The following is a 16919-nucleotide window of genomic DNA, read 5'->3' as shown; positions in this document are numbered from 1 at the left end:
TGGTAGGTGGCCAATCCACCACCCGCAGCGCTCGCATCGTTTTTGTTCGCGTTTGACGTTTACACATTACCGCCATCTGTTGGCCCGTCGGCCAAATACACTAATTTTAGCATTGGGCCTACATGTCCTCGTGACTATGCTTTGGATCGAGATTTGTTCTAAGTGTTACGTCTGTTTGTCTGTGCAGGAAAGTTCATTTAAAACTGTTTCCCAAACTACTTTTGAGCGCTACTGCTAATCAAACATTCATTCGTTAGATTATCCTTACGTTTCAGTCAGTAATTAATATCAAAATCTGTATTGAACTTTTGAATTCCAATTTTTTGTTTTAATCCAATTGCTAAGAAAAACAAATAAAAATATGTAAGGAGGGGTGGGGGTGTTTGGTTGATATGCTACGTATTTTCCAAGGGGGGTATCAGCATTTGTGACGAAATGCTACGAGGGGGGAGGGGGTGTAAAAAGTCAGTGAAAAAATGCTACGTCATTTATGGACGGCCCCTTGCTATCGTTTCGTAAAATGTTTTTTTTTGCGTGTATCGCTCAAAAAGGCTTTTTCAGTTTTCCGTATTCACCACAAGTGCACCTCTGTCTACTGGCGCTGAGATCGCCCAGAAGCGAAATAAAAACTCGCACGCAGACGTCAGAAAAAGAAGTGTTTTTCACCAACATCATCATCGTCGTCTCGTCCAGGGATGCCAAGTCAATTTTTTAAAAATCTGGAAGATTTTGAAAATTTGTCTGGAAAAGTCTGGATTGCTTATCTCGTATATGGAGAACCTTACAAATTATTTACAAAACCTTACAAATTCGTTCAAATTTTATCTGGATCTTCCAGATTTTTGTAAAATGGTGCCTCAAAAATCTGGAATATTCCAGACAAATCTGGAAGGTTGGCAACGCTGGTCTCGTCGTCGTCGCAATCGCAGCGCAGCAAAGTGAAAATAAAAATTCCCATCCCAAGTTTGTATGCGCGTTTGTCGTCGTCGTCGCGTAAAAATCTCGCTGGGAAAAAGTGCACACAAAAGAGTTTAGTTTCCATTATTCCTTCCTCGAATCGTCAGTTTTCGTCGTCGTCGCGATAGATGGTTGTTCCGTTGTGAAAATTATTTGGCTCAGGAAGCAGGAAAAAGATCCCGTTAGCCAATCCGGACAGTGCGAAGAAAGAAAAAAAAGTGCAGATTGCATCAGTGGAGGAAGCAGTCAGCCAGTTCTAAATCGGATCAAGAGTTTGTTGCTTTCGAAATCTGGCCGAGATTGCCCCATCAAACTAGCAAACGAGGGAAGGAAAGGTGAAAATGCTGCTAGCTCGGGAAAGCTAGAAATTTGATTATACAATACCTACTGCAGAGAACCAGGAAGCAGAAGCAGAAGGAAGTGGGGAGCAAGACGAAAGGTAGAGGATTTTCCGTGGTGCATTTTCCGGAAGACAGCAAAACTAGAGCACATAGGGGAACGGTGTGCTGAAACGTACATATTATTGAACTTATATGAACCTCTGGACTTTATTTTTGTATAGAGTTAGCTTTGATAAATTTCCATAGAAAAAAAATCTGAACTTGAGTTTGGTGTTTTTAGCCTTTTAGAGCTGTTAGAGATTAAATCTTTTTGACGTCTATTTCAATGCAAGTGTAGCAAGAGTTCAGGGTGTCCATTCAAAATAAATTTTCCGATTCCAGGATTTTTTCCGGATGCCTAAAAATTCAAAACCTGATCATGCAACTCAATATTTTCCTGACGTTATGATATTTGATTTGGCTTTTAAATTATTCGTTTTAAAATTATGGATTTTAAAACAGTACCTTAGATTTTTTTGAACATGTTATTCAATGTAATCTAACAAGAGTCTTCACGAACAATACCAGGGCTGGAAGCGAGTTATTTTTTAGTGACTTGTTCACTTTTTTCGACCTGGTCACTATTTTTTCAAAAGGACACTTTGCAACAAAATGTCACTTTTTTGTCACTAGTATCAAGAAAGATTGGGATTGCTGGTTAACTCTCTGGTAAGAATTCAGGGAAATATTTCGTAGACATTTCCAATGGAAAATCCAAAAATTGTTTAGAAAAAGATTTCAAGAAAATTCTGCCAAAATTTAAAAAGCGTTTTTCCGGCCTCAATTTTTTGACCAAAATATTTGAATAAACTTTGGTGAAAACCAGGACTAATAATCTGACAGATCCGCTTAATAAATTACTAGTGAACTAATACAATAGAAGGAATTATAAACCTGCCATCTTTAAAACCTGATCACAGCTTCTCCGGAAGATGAGCCAAGGGAGGCTAGGAATTACAACCACTAAATTCAAAGAGTTTGTCAGACTGGTCCAGGACTTCAAAAGACAGTACTAATTTTGCTAGAGATCATTTCAGAAATAACATTTCAAAAACTATCGTAAGTAAAAACACGTCTGATAGGGTTCAACGTTGGAAAGCGAATGAAAAGTTTTATTGATTATTACAACTAACAAACTTCGGTTACTAAGGTCGTCATGGATTACTTGATGCTAACACTCCTCCCTAATCCTTGATTCCGATGATCCTTTTCATGGTAGAGACTCCGGATTGTACAAGAGGCTTAGTAAATCCATCTGCGGCTTGGTCCTTAGTATTCACGTAATTGATTACCACTGAACCATTTTCAATAGCATCGTGAACAAAGTGAAAACGTATATCGACATGCTTTGTCCTAGGGTTGTAGCTTCCATTTTTGGCTATGGCGATAGCAGATTGATTATCACAGAAAATCTTGATTTGTCTTTCTCCAAAAATTTGCTTCAGCATATTTCTCCACCAAAACGCTTCTTGAATCGTTCGTGATAACGCCATATATTCTGCCTCGCACGATGATAAAGCTACCGTTGGTTGCCTTTTAACATTCCATGAAATCGCTCCACCTTGAAGCATGAAAACGTATCCCGTAGTTGATCGTCGAGTGTCCATATCTCCTCCCCAATCTGCATCGGTGAAGCCAATGATTTCATCGTTGCCTTTCTTGTTGAACGAGAGCTTGTTGTTGATTGTTCCCTTCAAATAACGGAAAATCCTTTTGACGGCCGCCCAATGTTTTTGACCTGGATTGCTACTAAATTGACTAACTGCGTTGACTGCATAGGAAATATCCGGACGCGTGGCTTGTGATATGTATTGCAAACATCCGACAGCTTCTTTGTATGGAACCTTTTTCATTTCTTCAATTTCTTCCTCTGATTTCGGGGCCATTGATTTGTCCAAACGCTCGCTAGGTTCGGATGTTTTTGAAACGGGATGACTATTTGCCAAATTGAATCTGTCCAGTACGTCTTCAATATATTTACGTTGGTCTAACAATAATTCTCCTCGTTCCTCATTCCTGGTGATTTGTAGTCCTAAGCAATACTTCGCTTGACCTAAATCCTTCATGCGAAATCGGTTACACAAGAATTTCTTCAAGCGTTTCTTCATGTTTGTGTCATTAGTGAATATAAGAAAATCGTCTACGTAAATTGTAATAAACAGCATATTCTTTCCTTCAATTGAATAGTACAAGCAAGGATCCGTTTTTGATTGTTCCAGTCCAAATTCTCGTAACGTTTTATCAAGCTGCTGATTCCATATTCTACTAGATTGCTTGAGGCCGTAAAGCGATCTTTGAAGTCGGCACACCTTCGTCGGATCCGTCACAAATCCCTCTGGCTGTTGCATATGGATTACTTCATTGTTTAGCTTACCTTGTAGAAATGCTGTGATTGCATCCATTTGATCTACCTCCAAATCGAATTTTACCGCTAATGCCATCAAATATCGTAATGTCGAATATCGCACTACCGGAGCGTACACTTCATCATAGTCAATGCCTGGCCTCTGTGAGCATCCTTTGACCACTAAACGTGCCTTATAGCAGTCAACTTTTCCATCTGGTCCTCGTTTTATTTTAAAAACCCATTTATTCTTGATGGCTTTTGCTCCGTCTGGTAAGTCTTCCAGGATCCACGTTTGATTGGACTGCAGTGCAACGATCTCTGCCTGCATCGCCTCTAGCCATAGCTTCCGGTCTGGTCTGCTCAATGCCTCTTCATAGGTGGTTGGATCGCTCATTGTCTCGATACTGTTCATTGTAGAGTTACCGTTTGTGATTCTGACCGTCGACTGTGGGTTTTGAGATACAATTTGGCCAGTATACGTACTATAAGTTATAAAATCAGTATACTTGCCTGGGTGGCGGCGCTCCCGACCGCTGCGCCTAAACTCATGCTCTTGGAAAGCTGGTCTAACTGATTGCGGTGGGAGCGCAATCTCGTCGCTAGCATCTTCAAAATCGTTCCCTGAACTGCTGCTGGTATCGCTAGAATCTTCCCCATCATCATTTGCTGCGTTGGATATCTCTTCTTCATTTGCTATCGGTTCAATTTCATTTACCTGTTCTCCTTCCAGCATCTCTGGGGCTCGCAGTTCGTCAATCACGTCAGAAAATTCAATTTCCAAAAAATCTACCTTATCATCTCTGTTGGCTATTTCCCCATTGCATTGATCTTCATTGAGTATCTTCACATCTCTGCTAATAATAATCCCTCCATTCTCCGGGTTGTACAGTCGGTAGCCTTTAACATCATCTGCATAACCGACGAATACACATTTCGTTGATTTCGGATCCAACTTCAACCTTTTTTGTTTCGGAACATGCACCATGGCAACAGAACCAAAAATCTTCAAATGTCCAATGTACGGCTTCTTATTCGTCCACGCTTCTTCTGGAGTTTTACCATGTAACGTTCGTGTTGGGCTGCGATTGATCAAATATACCGCAGTATTCACAGCTTCAGCCCAAAATTTCTTCTGCATTTTTGCGTCATTCAACATGCTTCGAGCTTTCTCCAGAATTGTTCTATTCATTCTTTCCGCCACTCCGTTCTGTTCTGGTGTGTACGGACAAGATTTCTGATGCCGGATACCATCAAGCCTCAAACTCTCTTCAAACCGACCGTTGATAAATTCTCGTCCATTGTCGCTTCTTAAAATTTTCAACTTGAAAAGAGGTTTGACTCTGGCCATCATACTGGTTTTGTTCGCCGTACTAACTTGACAAGAAATCTCCTGCTTACCGTGTAGATTCCATCCAGGTTTTGCCATATGTGTGGTGGCACCAGAGTCGAAATACCATTCTCCTTGGTCCACGTCACCGACTGCCAAAACTGCGCACATTGCTCGTCCCTTGCTGCTCTTCTGGTTAGGCTTCTCGGGACAATTTGCCGCATAATGTCCTACCTTCTGACAATTATAGCACGCTCGATCCTCTTTGACTCTTGTTGATTGCTTCTTACGACGCTGGGGTTGGTGTTCTCGCTCCGCTCCGCTGTAGAATGCTCCCTCATCTCTTGCGCTTCGTGGTCCATGTTTCACCTTAACGTCTTGCAGGATTTTCGCTTTCACTGCATCTGCCTTCAAAGCTTGTCCAGACGCTTCTAAACCCATCACCATCGGAGCATAATACTTGGGTAGTCCCATCAATAATAGAGACGCTAACCACTCATCGGCTACGGGGAACTTGATTTCTGCTAGCTTGTGACTTGTTGAGAACAACGCATCCACATATGCTTCCGTACTTTCAAAATTCTCCAACCGTATCGACGTTAGTTGCTGCAACAAACCAATCCTCCGATAAATTCCATCGTCTTGAAATGCTGACTTCAACTTGTTCCAGGCTTCTTGTGCGTCCTTCGCATCCATGACTAGACTGTAGTTAGTCTTTTCGAGACTGAGGCAAATTGTTGATAACGCTCGCATTTGAATATCTTCATCGACGACTTGACCCTCCTTTGGCATAATAGCGCACCACGAACCTTCACGTATTAAGGTCATCTTCATGGCGAACGCCCATGACGCGTAATTTTCTCGGCCTTTGAGCTTCTCGATCGAAAAAGATATGCTATTACTACCAGTCGCACGAACCACTCTCGGATCCACAGTACTTCCTGCCCTTGATCCAGATTGAACTGCACCGGATACTGCATCTCCAGATCCTCCGCTACCAGCGCTCGAGAACATCTTCACAATTACCGTTTGATAAACTTAAAACTTCTTCAGGACTACGTTACGGCCAAATTCGGATTTGCGTTACGGCCAATGTCCTGGGCCCATAACCTATCGTAAGTAAAAACACGTCTGATAGGGTTCAACGTTGGAAAGCGAATGAAAAGTTTTATTGATTATTACAACTAACAAACTTCGGTTACTAAGGTCGTCATGGATTACTTGATGCTAACAAAAACAAATAAGCTAATCATTTTTCCATTGATTACTGCCCTTCTACGCCTACTTGTCACATGTTCTATGTAAACCTTATGGGCAATATGCATAGAACGGCAGATTAGCCCTTGATACTGTTTTTTCCACGACTTTGATCAACTTTTTCTATACAAAAACACGTTTATAAAATGGATGCTTGGATGTTGTTTGACTATAATAATTAATCAATAGTATTATCAGTGGCGAGTGAAGTGACTCGCCATGTAAATCAAAAGGAGAATCACGGAAATTCTTCTCGTAGACTGGACCCTTTTGGGAGCCGTTACCTCTGGTCGAATTAAAACTTCTCGACAGTAGGGTTCAAGTTCAAGTTACACAATTTCAAAGCTACAATTGTTATTGAATCACATTACAAGAAACTTTGTATTGTCAAACGGGGTGACTTGCAACGGCGGGGTGACTTGCAACACATTGTAGTTTACAACCAAATTTCACTATAAAACACAAAATTCAAATGAAAATTTGTTATTAATCGGTACTACAATACGTCATACTTATAGTTCATGTAGTGGCCACAATGAAAGCAGCTATTAGAAATATTTTTGCAAATTAAACATAATTCTTTTAAATGCCTTGAAAACTGATACTTGATGAAGGTTCGAAATCGTGACCTGAAAACATGATATAAATTTAATCTACAAAACTAATACTCTGCATGTTGTTTCTACAACTAATGAGTGATAATACGACGAATTTTATTTTACGAAATTTTAGCAACAACTTTCTAATAAAAATACTTTTTATAAATATGTACCTATGCGGGGTGACTTGCAACACTTAATTTCCATGGAATTTAGAGTTTTATAAAAGTGGAAAACTTTGTTATTAGATCTACTTTATAATAAAAAGAGTCATAATTCATCAATCAACTTCAAACACTCGTTAAATATATTGTTAAGTTGACATATTTGACCTTGATGATTTAACGCCTCATTTTCCCATACAAAAATATCTCAATTATTTTCTTACAAATAGGTAATCAAAATGATCTTGTACTGGTTCGAATGCTTTAAATACATGAATAATAATACTTAAGAAGTGCGAATAATAAAAAATATCAACATTTTGATGGCAAAAACTAAATTAGCATAGAGTGTTGCAAGTCACCCCGCATAAGAAAATTTGAAAAATGTCACCTTCTTTATGATTTTTGGTATGATAAAATAATTCGATTCAATCTTCTGTCACCTCATTCTGTAGGCGGGTCGGCCATTAAAAGTTCATAAAGGACTTTAAATTTTTAGATAACGTTTAGATCATGGTTTTGGTTGATTGAAGTTGAAAAGTGTTGCAAGTCACCCCGTTTGACGGTACCTCTACCAGTAAATTCCTCATGAACAGGAATTGCAATAAAAAATCTATCACGAGTTTGTTCTCTGTACTTCATGTATTTGATAAATACGAGTTTCTTTTCTGATTGAAATCAGGAATTAGACATATGTAACAACCTATACCAGGGCCTTCCTTAGCCGAGTGGTTAGAGTCCGCGGCTACAAAGCAAAGCCATGCTGAAGGTGTCTGGGTTCGAATCCCGGTCGGTCCAGGATCTTTTCGTAATGTAAATTTCATTGACTTTCCTGAGCATAGAGCATCATACTACCTGCCACACGATAAATGAAATCGAAAATGACAACCTTGGCAAAGCAAGCTCTCAGTTAATAACTGTGGAAGTGCTCATAAGAACACTAATCTGAGAAGCAGGCTCTGTCCCAGTGAGGACGTAATGCCAAGAAGAACGAGATTATTTTCTATCAATTTCTCCAACATTTCATACATGAATTACTTTTGCAGTTCCTCCGAGGTTTTCTAAGAGTAATTTTTCAAATAAAATCTCCATGGATTCTTCCAAATTTCAGAAACTCGTTCAGAAAATCCTTCAGAATGTTAACCAGGTTTGTGGGCTTCGTGGCCGTGTAACCAAGCATTTAGCCGCATCAAGTCAAGGAGTGTGGGTTCGATCCCGCTTCAGACCGCTATACTTTAGGTGCGGAATGTTTTCCGACTGTGCCACTGGGCGTTGCACAGTGCTTCGAACGTATGGCACTTGGGGACAAAAGTCAGAACTGGATGTTTTATGCGGTTTTGCCCTACGAAGTTGAGGAGAAAGTCGTTATACACAAAAAATCTTATTATTGGCATGAATGACACATATTACATCATTAATTGCATAAGTGACTTATACGCCACGTTTTACATTTGACACCATAGAACAGTGCTCGATTTTGAATAAATGTTTAAAATAAACACGCATTAAAAAGTACTTGAGTCGTTTGCATAAACGATGTTTGTGGTATGCGTAAATGTAAAAGTGTCTCAATAACCAAATTTTTATAAACATATTAAAGCACGCATTATTCCAACGACTAAAATCAAACCCAATAAAAAAAGGTTATATAAAATTTATTTTTATTAGCAATACAATTCATTTGCCAGCTATTAATCATCCAAAAACATATCAATCGAATCATTTTATTTATTTTTATTAGCAATACAATTCATTTACCAGCTATTAATCATCCAAAAACATATCAATCGAATCATTATCTTCTTTTCTACAAAGAAAAATGAAATGTCGTGGGTTTCTGTTTGATGATTATTAAAAACAATTTGATACATAGGCTACGAACGCGAGCTCTCCAGGTTCATTATTTTTGACAAGATATATATAGGTTTTTCATGAACATTCATTAAAAGGTATGAAAGGCCTTCCCATGCCAGCCTTTACAGCCGAATTGGAAAACTCTGCATCGTCAATTTTCTGTTTGCGCTGAAGCAAAACTGGCTTTGCTAATCAGTCGGAGTTTTTCTTCACAAAAATATCGTATGATCTTCTATATTTAGCCCATTTTTGGTGTATTTTGCAGCAATAAAATTTACTAAACGTATTCAGCTTGTTTTCAAATATCTGGGAGAAAGAATCAGTGCTATAACAACCGTACATGAAATCCACAACATGATTTTTTCGAATACGTGGATTGGCAGAATACCTTTGCTTGAAACAATCTTTATTGATGATTGTGGCAGCATAACCTAAAAATCATAAAATTACATACAATCGGCAAACATATGCAGCTGGAATCACTTTCAGAATTTGAAAAATACTTCATATTTTATTTTAAAGTGGATTTCAGAGAGGTACTTTGAGGTACTTTTTTGTATGGGCTAGAAGAAGATAGGAGTTTTAATTTTCTTCTGTATTAAAGAGCTTATTGTTCAGAAGCATCTTTTTCTACAATTTTCAAAATATATCATAGAAAATTAAACGGAATTACTCCTACTTACTAGTTTCAACACGATCCTTAACGGCTTTCGTTTTGAAAATGTGATTAGTATGGGAATAAAGCGAATTAAAAAGGGATTTGATTGACACAAAAACAATGAATTATATATAACGATGAAACAATTTGTCAACACGTGGTGTTTTGGTTTGTTTTAATAAGCGCACGAACTTTCTAGTATCTGTATTACACGCTCAAAACATATGTCAACATCATGGCCTACTTGATTCTTTCGAATATGAAAGTTGATTTTTTGACTTTTGTCCAAGGGACGAAGCACTGTGCGTTGCATGCTAGTCCATTGTCTAGTGTGGTGCTTCCTTCAAAGGGCAAATCGTCCACTGGAAGCATTAACGTGTCGGTGTCTTTTTAAAAAAGGTTGTCGATTGGTTATTTTTTAAATAAATATCTTGACAATTTGGTTGGTAAATGACCATTGGTACCTCGCGTACCTGAAGGAATAAAATAGACCCCTCTGTGCGGTCCTTAGCCTCTTGCCCAGCAACTCCTCTCCCTACCTCCTCGCGGTACTGGCCGGGGTACGAGTAACCTTAGGGAAGATCGGGTAACCAACCCCCGGTGGGAACTTTGGTCGTATACGGACAGGGAAGGGGGGTTTTGCTTTTGCTTCTGCAAACCTTGAGCGTCTGTACTCCATGTTAGGAACGGCTCACAACAGCGTCTGTTCCCCATGTCAAGGGCGGTTAATCATCGTCTGAGTGCCAGAGAAGGACTCTAAGCTAAACTGTGCACTATGATCCTCCGAACATTTAGGGGGAATGGTTCTCCGGAAATCTAGGGGTTTGGTGTCAGGCCCTGCAAGCCAGCCGTAAAAAAATCAAGCAACGAATAATCAACGAGAGAATATGAACCGGGACAATCGGCGAAGACCACAGTGACGTAAAGGGACTAGCGATTGGAAGCTCGGTACGTGGAACTGTAAATCTCTCAACTTCATCGGGAGCACCTAAGATATACACTGAGAAAAATCTACACGCCAAGGTCGTGTGTTTTACTTATAGATTTGCGCAATGAGGAAAACCACATGACTTGAGTGTGGTAGCCATATGGATTTCGTCATTGACTTCACGGTATAATAACATGTGTATCCACATTAGGTTGTCATGAGAAACAAACATGAATGTCTAAATATTAAATCATGAAAACCAACTGATTTGCTTATTGAATTCGAAATGTAGTGGCTTTAGATAGTCATGTGTGATAGAACATGAATGTCATGAGACTGAAAAAAGAAATTTGATAGAAGAAATCTTGCTCCCCAAAATATGGATTCGAGGCTCCTCTGCTTGTCGCAAGCTCACTTGAATGTTTTTTTTTAACAAGTGAGTCAGCAACAAGCGGGGCGCCGCAAATCCATAATTTGGGAAGCCCGGGATTAGCATATATCATTTTATTCGAAGCTGAAAGCTAGGAAAATCTGTTAGTGGAATCCGATTTTTCTCTAACACCATACATTATATCCAACGCTGGAAGTAATGCATTTCATTTATAGAGAATTAGAATGAACTCCTCATATTCACTCGGACATCTTCAATAATAGAAAGAAAAACGAATCCGCAAATTTTCCTCTAACACTTTCAGCTTCCGAATTTGCCTCTACTCTTTGGAACATGATGATGACTGTCATTCGACACGAGGTCCATCCGCAATTTTGTTCGCTATGGGTTGATCACTAATAATTTAAAAATTTGGAACACGGAAATCGACAGCAAGCTCATCGATTTCAAATCGACCAACTTGAACATGATGATCATGACACAAGATAATCATAAGTTAAACACACTGAATCCGTGTTGAGTGATGATCCATAGCACCCATAGGTGGACGCACACGAATTTGAAATGGAAAGCTTTAGGAACTTATGTGGAAAACTATGGAATTCATGTTGTCGGTTGATGAATCAGTCCATGAAGCAAAACTAAAGAATTTAATGTGTAATACACACGAAGTTTGTAAGAAAATCACAACAAATCGACATAGACGTTCATGAATCGATCCATAATTTTAAACACACGGATCAAGCGTGTGGATTTTTTTCAGTGAAGATCGGACACCTGGCTTCTTTTAGTTGTTCTTCTTTTCATCCATGAGCCCAGTTGTGAATTTTCCACCCTTGCGTGTTACGTAAAAACAGTGTTGCCATTTGTATGGAAGACGGTACACTATTTCACAAAAAATTATTCCTAAGTATTATTTATTTTTTAATTGTATTGATTATGTGAATTATAGTGTATTCTTCTTCTTGGCATTACATCCTCACTGGGACAGAGCCTTCTTCTCAGCTTAGTGTTCAATGATCACTTCCACAGTTATTAACTGAGAGCTTTTATTGTAAAAGTGGCAATTTTCGCGTACGTATATCGTGTGGCAGGTGCGTTAATACTTTATGCCCAGGGAAAGGTTCCTTTGCGAAAAGATCCTGGACCGACCGGGAATCGAACCCAGACACCTTCAACATGGCTTTGCTGTGTAGCCGCGGACACTAAAATTTGTTTTTTCAATTTGTTTTTCAATTCGAATAATTTCAATCGATTCAATTTTCCATATGTTTACTTTAGACATATTTATAGGGCCTTCCTTAGCCAAGTGGTTAAAGTCCACGGCTACAAAACAAAGCCATGCTGAAGGGTTCTGGGTTCGATTCACGGTAGGTCCAGGATCTTTTCGTAAACGAAATTTTCTTGACTTCCCTGAGCATAGAGTATCATCTTATCTGCCACACGATATACGAATGCGAAAATGGCAACTTTGGCACAGAAAGCTCATAATTAATAACTGTGGAAGTGTTCAGTGAACACTAAGCTGAGAAGTAACCTCTGTCCTAGTGAGGACGTTATGCCAAAAAGAAGAAGAAAAAGGCATATCTATCAAAGGCAAAAGTTCTGTCATTTCGCCTTGTGCCGTCTTCTCATGGAAATGTTACTATTCCTTGTAGTTTTGCAACATACAGTTTCAAATTTTTATTCATTCCGATCTGATTTCGTTTCACTTTTTTGTTAGGTTTACATCAGTCGGCTACGAACTTTTATGCATAACCGCAAAAAAAATAACGACCCAATATAGTTATCCGGCAACACGGGCAAAACCAAAACAAACGCATCCGATGGTAACTTTTCACACGCAGCTACACACTCGCAGACATCAAATTCAACCAATCAGCGACTGGATCACAAACTGGATTCAATTTTATTCCCAGTTGTCCTATCTTTATCTTAGGGGAGCACACGCATACTCGCCGACGTGCTGAAGGACCGCAGATTCGGCATCGTAGCGTTGCAGGAAGTGTGTTGGAAGGGATCAATGGTGCGAACGTTTAGAGGTTACCATGCCATCTACCTGCGGCAATACACATGAGCTGGGAACAGCTTTTATAGTGATGGGTGATATGCAGAGGCGCGTGACCGGGTGGTGGCCGATCAATGAGAGAATGTGCAAGTTGAGAATCAAAGGCCGGTTCTTCAACTTCAGCATAATAAACGTGCACAGCCCTCACTCCGGAAGCACTGATGATGATAAAGACGCTTTTTACGCGCAGCTCGAACGCGAGTACGACAGCTGCCCAAGCCACGACGTCAAAATCATCATAGGAGATCTAAACGCTCAGGTTGGCCAGGAGGAGGAATTCAGACCGACGATTGGAAAGTTCAGCGCCCACCGGCTGACGAACGAAAACGGCCTACGACTAATTGATTTTGCCGCCTCCAAGAATATGGCCATTCGTAGCACCTACTTCCAGCACAGCGGCTCAAGCAACCGGATGTCGCAGCGGCATACGCGCAGCACCTCGAGGCTGCATTACCGGATGAGGGTGAGCTGGACGAAGCCCTTCTTGAGGACTGCTGGAAAACAGTTAAAGCAGCCATCAACGATGCAGCTGAGAGCAACGTCGGGTACGTCGGACGGAGTCGACGGAACGATTTGTTCGACGAGGAGTGCCAGGAGGTTTTGGTGGAGAAGAATGCAGCGCGGGCGGTCATGCTGCAGCAAGGGACCCGGCAGAACGTGGAGCGCTATAAACGGAAACGGCAACAGCAAACCCGCCTCTTTCGGGAGAAAAAACGCCGCCTGGAGGAGATGGAACAGCTGTGCCGGTTTCAAGAAACGCGTAAGTTCTATCAGAAGCTCAACGCATTCCGCAACGGCTTCGTGCCGCGAGCCGAGAAGTGCAGGGATATGGATGGGAGCATTCTGACGGACGAGCGTGAGGTGATCGAAAGGTGGAAGCAGCACTTCGACGAGCACCTGAATGGTGCTGAGAGCACAGGCAATGAAGGACGAGACAACGAAGGAAATGCCTTCGTCAGTACTGCAGAAGATGGGAACCAACCAGCCCCCACTTTGAGGGAGGTTAAGGATGCAATTCACCAGCTCAAGAACAATAAAGCTGCTGGTAAGGATGGTATTGGAGCTGAACTTATAAAGATGGGTCCGGAGAGGCTGGCCATTTGTCTGCACCGAATGATAGGCACAATCTGGGAAACAGAACAGCTACCGGAGGAGTGGAAGGAAGGGGTAATATGCCCCATCTACAAGAAAGGCGACAAGTTAGATTGTGAGAACTTTCTAGCGATGACCATTCTAAATGCGGCCTACAAAGTATTATCCCAGATCATCTTCCGTCGTCTGTCACCTGTAGTAAATGAGTTCGTGGGAAGTAATCAAGCCGGCTTCGTTGACGGCCGATCGACTACGGACCAGATCTTTACTGTACGGCAAATCCTCCAAAAATGTCGTGAATACCAGGTCCCAACGTATCACCTTTTCATCGATTTCAAGGCGGCATACGATCACGCTATGTCTGAACCAGACGATTATAAAAATCGAATGTACATCGGATTTTTTCTCGCTAGGGACCAGTATTTGGTTTACATTTTCATAATCGAAAGGTTTTAAAATATTCTATCGGTGAAATTTTTTTCATGCATTTTGTATGAGCTGAAATGGGTCGAAAAACGGGGTTTTCATGGGTTTTAGTATGAAAAACAGCTAAAAAGTGGAAAAAATAAAAATTTCACTGATGAAATATTTTGAAACTTTCCGATTATGAAAATATAACCCAAATGCTAAACTTTTGCGAGAAAAACCCCGATGTACAGTTGATTTTTATAATCGTCTGGTTCAGACATAGCGTGCGATAGTATTGACCGCGTAAAGCTATGGAAATTGACGAGAACAGCTTTCCCGGGAAGCTCATGAGACTGATAAGAGCGACGATGGAAGGTGTGCAAAATTGTGTGAAGGTTTCAGGCGAACACTCCAGTTCGTTTGGATCCCACCGGGGACTACGACAAGGTGATGGAACTTCGTGCCTGTTGTTCAATATTGCGCTAGAAGGTGTTATGCGGAGAGCCGGGGTACGATTTTTATGAGATCCACTCAATTTGTTTGCTTCGCGAATGATATGGACATCGTCGGCCGAACATTTGAAAAGGTGGCCTGAAACGCGAGGCAGCAAAAGTTGGACTGGTGGTGAATGCGGCCAAGACAAAGTACATGCTAGCTGGTGGGGCCGAGCGCGACAGGGCTTGTCCAGGTAGCAGTGTTACGATAGACGGGGATACGTTCGAGGTGGTCGACGAGTTCGTCTACCTTGGATCCTTGCTGACGGCTGACAATAACGTTAGCCGTGAAATACGGAGGCGCATCATCAGTGGAAGTCGTGCCTACTATGGCCTCCAGAAGAAGCTGCGGTCAAAAAAGTTTCACGCCCGCACCAAATGTACCATGTACAAAACGCTCATAAGGCCGGTTGTCCTCTACGGGCATGAAACGTGGACGATGCTCGAGCAGGACCTGCAAGCACTTGGAGTCTTCGTACGTCGGGTGCTTAGGACGATCTTCGGCGGTGTGCAGGAGAACGGTGTGTGGCGGCGAAGGATGAACCACGATCTCGCCCAACTCTACGGCGAACCCAGTATCCAGAAGGTGGCCAAAGCTGGACGGATGCGATGGTCAGGGCATGTTGCAAGAATGCCGGACAGCAACCCTGCAAAGATGATGTTCGCTTCGGATCCGGTTGGTACAAGAAGGCGTGGAGCGCAGCGGGCTCGGTGGGCGGATCAAGTGCGTATCGATTTGGCGAGCGTGGGGCAGAATCGAGGATGGAGAGATGCGGCCCGGTTCACAATTGTGGCGTGAAATTGTTGATTCAGTGTTATCTGTGTGGATGTTAACTAAATCAAGCATAATTTTTCAAATCGACGTATCTAACATTCGGATGGTTTCGAGAAAAATGCGATGCAAAATATTGTAAAGCTTTTTCAATCCTGTTTTGGACGTTTTGCATTTTTTCTATTGCTGTGTCTACTAGAAGTTGAAATAAAGCACACTGTTTCTAACCACTATTAAACAATACTGATTTGTTTTGAATTAGATTGAAAAACTAGTTCAATTATCGAATAAATTCTTTGGGTTTGTTCACAAATTTCATAACGCCAAAAATGGCCATTTTCGACACCCATCCACCCCCTCGTAACACGTTTTGTATGAATATTATCCAAATTTTGTATGAGCCGTAACATAACGAGGACACCCACCCACCCCCTTCAGCGTTATGAAATTTGTGAATGGGCCCTTTTGCTTTGTGCTGCTCACATACACCATGGATGGTTTGTCGATACCATACCTTGATTGATACATACACCTTGCTTGATGCGTCGGTTTGACAGTTCGTTTTACATGCGTCACGTCATATACACCAGTATTGTTTTGAAGTTGCACATACACCGGTTTGAAAATTCCCATGAAACTTAATAAAGTTAGTCAATTCGTCAGTTTCAACTTTCAACGACAACGAATATTGGTTTCCGAATGTTTCCAATTTCAACTCGACCAACAGGAGCACCGGACGGAGCCGTGAGTTACAAAAGTAGAAGGAGAACAGTTCTTGTGAGAAATTTGGTGAGAAATATTGGCTAAAACCGAATACTGATGATGTTCCACATAAATCCGAATCTCTCGATTTCCAACTTGTTTACTTTATTCGGAAACAGTATGACGTATCTGGTGTTTATAATTTTATGTTTTGATTCTGCATATAGGTCGCTTTACTATGATCATATGTACGGTGTATGTGCTAGCATGAAAAATGTTGACAGTTGAGTCGCTTTGCAAATGATGGGTGTATGTAGCCAAATTAAAAACACTGAGTTAAGTACATATAGGGCATAATTTAAATTTATTTTTTAAAATAAAAAAAAAATGTTGTAGGAATACTTTTATAGACTCAGTACGTAGATTATACGTTTGTCAAGCCCACGCAAAGCAAATCTCGATTTGTTTATTTTTGCAGATACGTCGAATTGAAGAATTATGCTTGAATGGACAAACATGAT

At 40.8% G+C, this 16919-nt stretch overlaps 1 protein-coding gene across 2 annotated transcripts in view; it reads left to right on the top strand.

Annotated features, from left to right (window-relative positions):
* The first annotated feature begins 911 nt into the window (after positions 1-911).
* Positions 912-16919, top strand: part of LOC5572754 (serine/threonine-protein kinase tricorner) — a 65997-nt gene continuing 49989 nt past the window's right edge. For both annotated transcript variants that reach the window (XM_001660518.2, XM_021841925.1), the window contains exon 1: positions 912-1396. The gene's annotated coding sequence lies outside the window, so the exon portion shown is untranslated. The remainder of the gene's footprint in view (positions 1397-16919) is intronic.

Source organism: Aedes aegypti, chromosome 2, assembly GCF_002204515.2.
Source record: "Aedes aegypti strain LVP_AGWG chromosome 2, AaegL5.0 Primary Assembly, whole genome shotgun sequence".
NCBI classification, from domain to species: Eukaryota; Metazoa; Arthropoda; class Insecta; order Diptera; family Culicidae; genus Aedes; species Aedes aegypti.
This window is presented reverse-complemented; position numbering and strand designations above follow the sequence as displayed.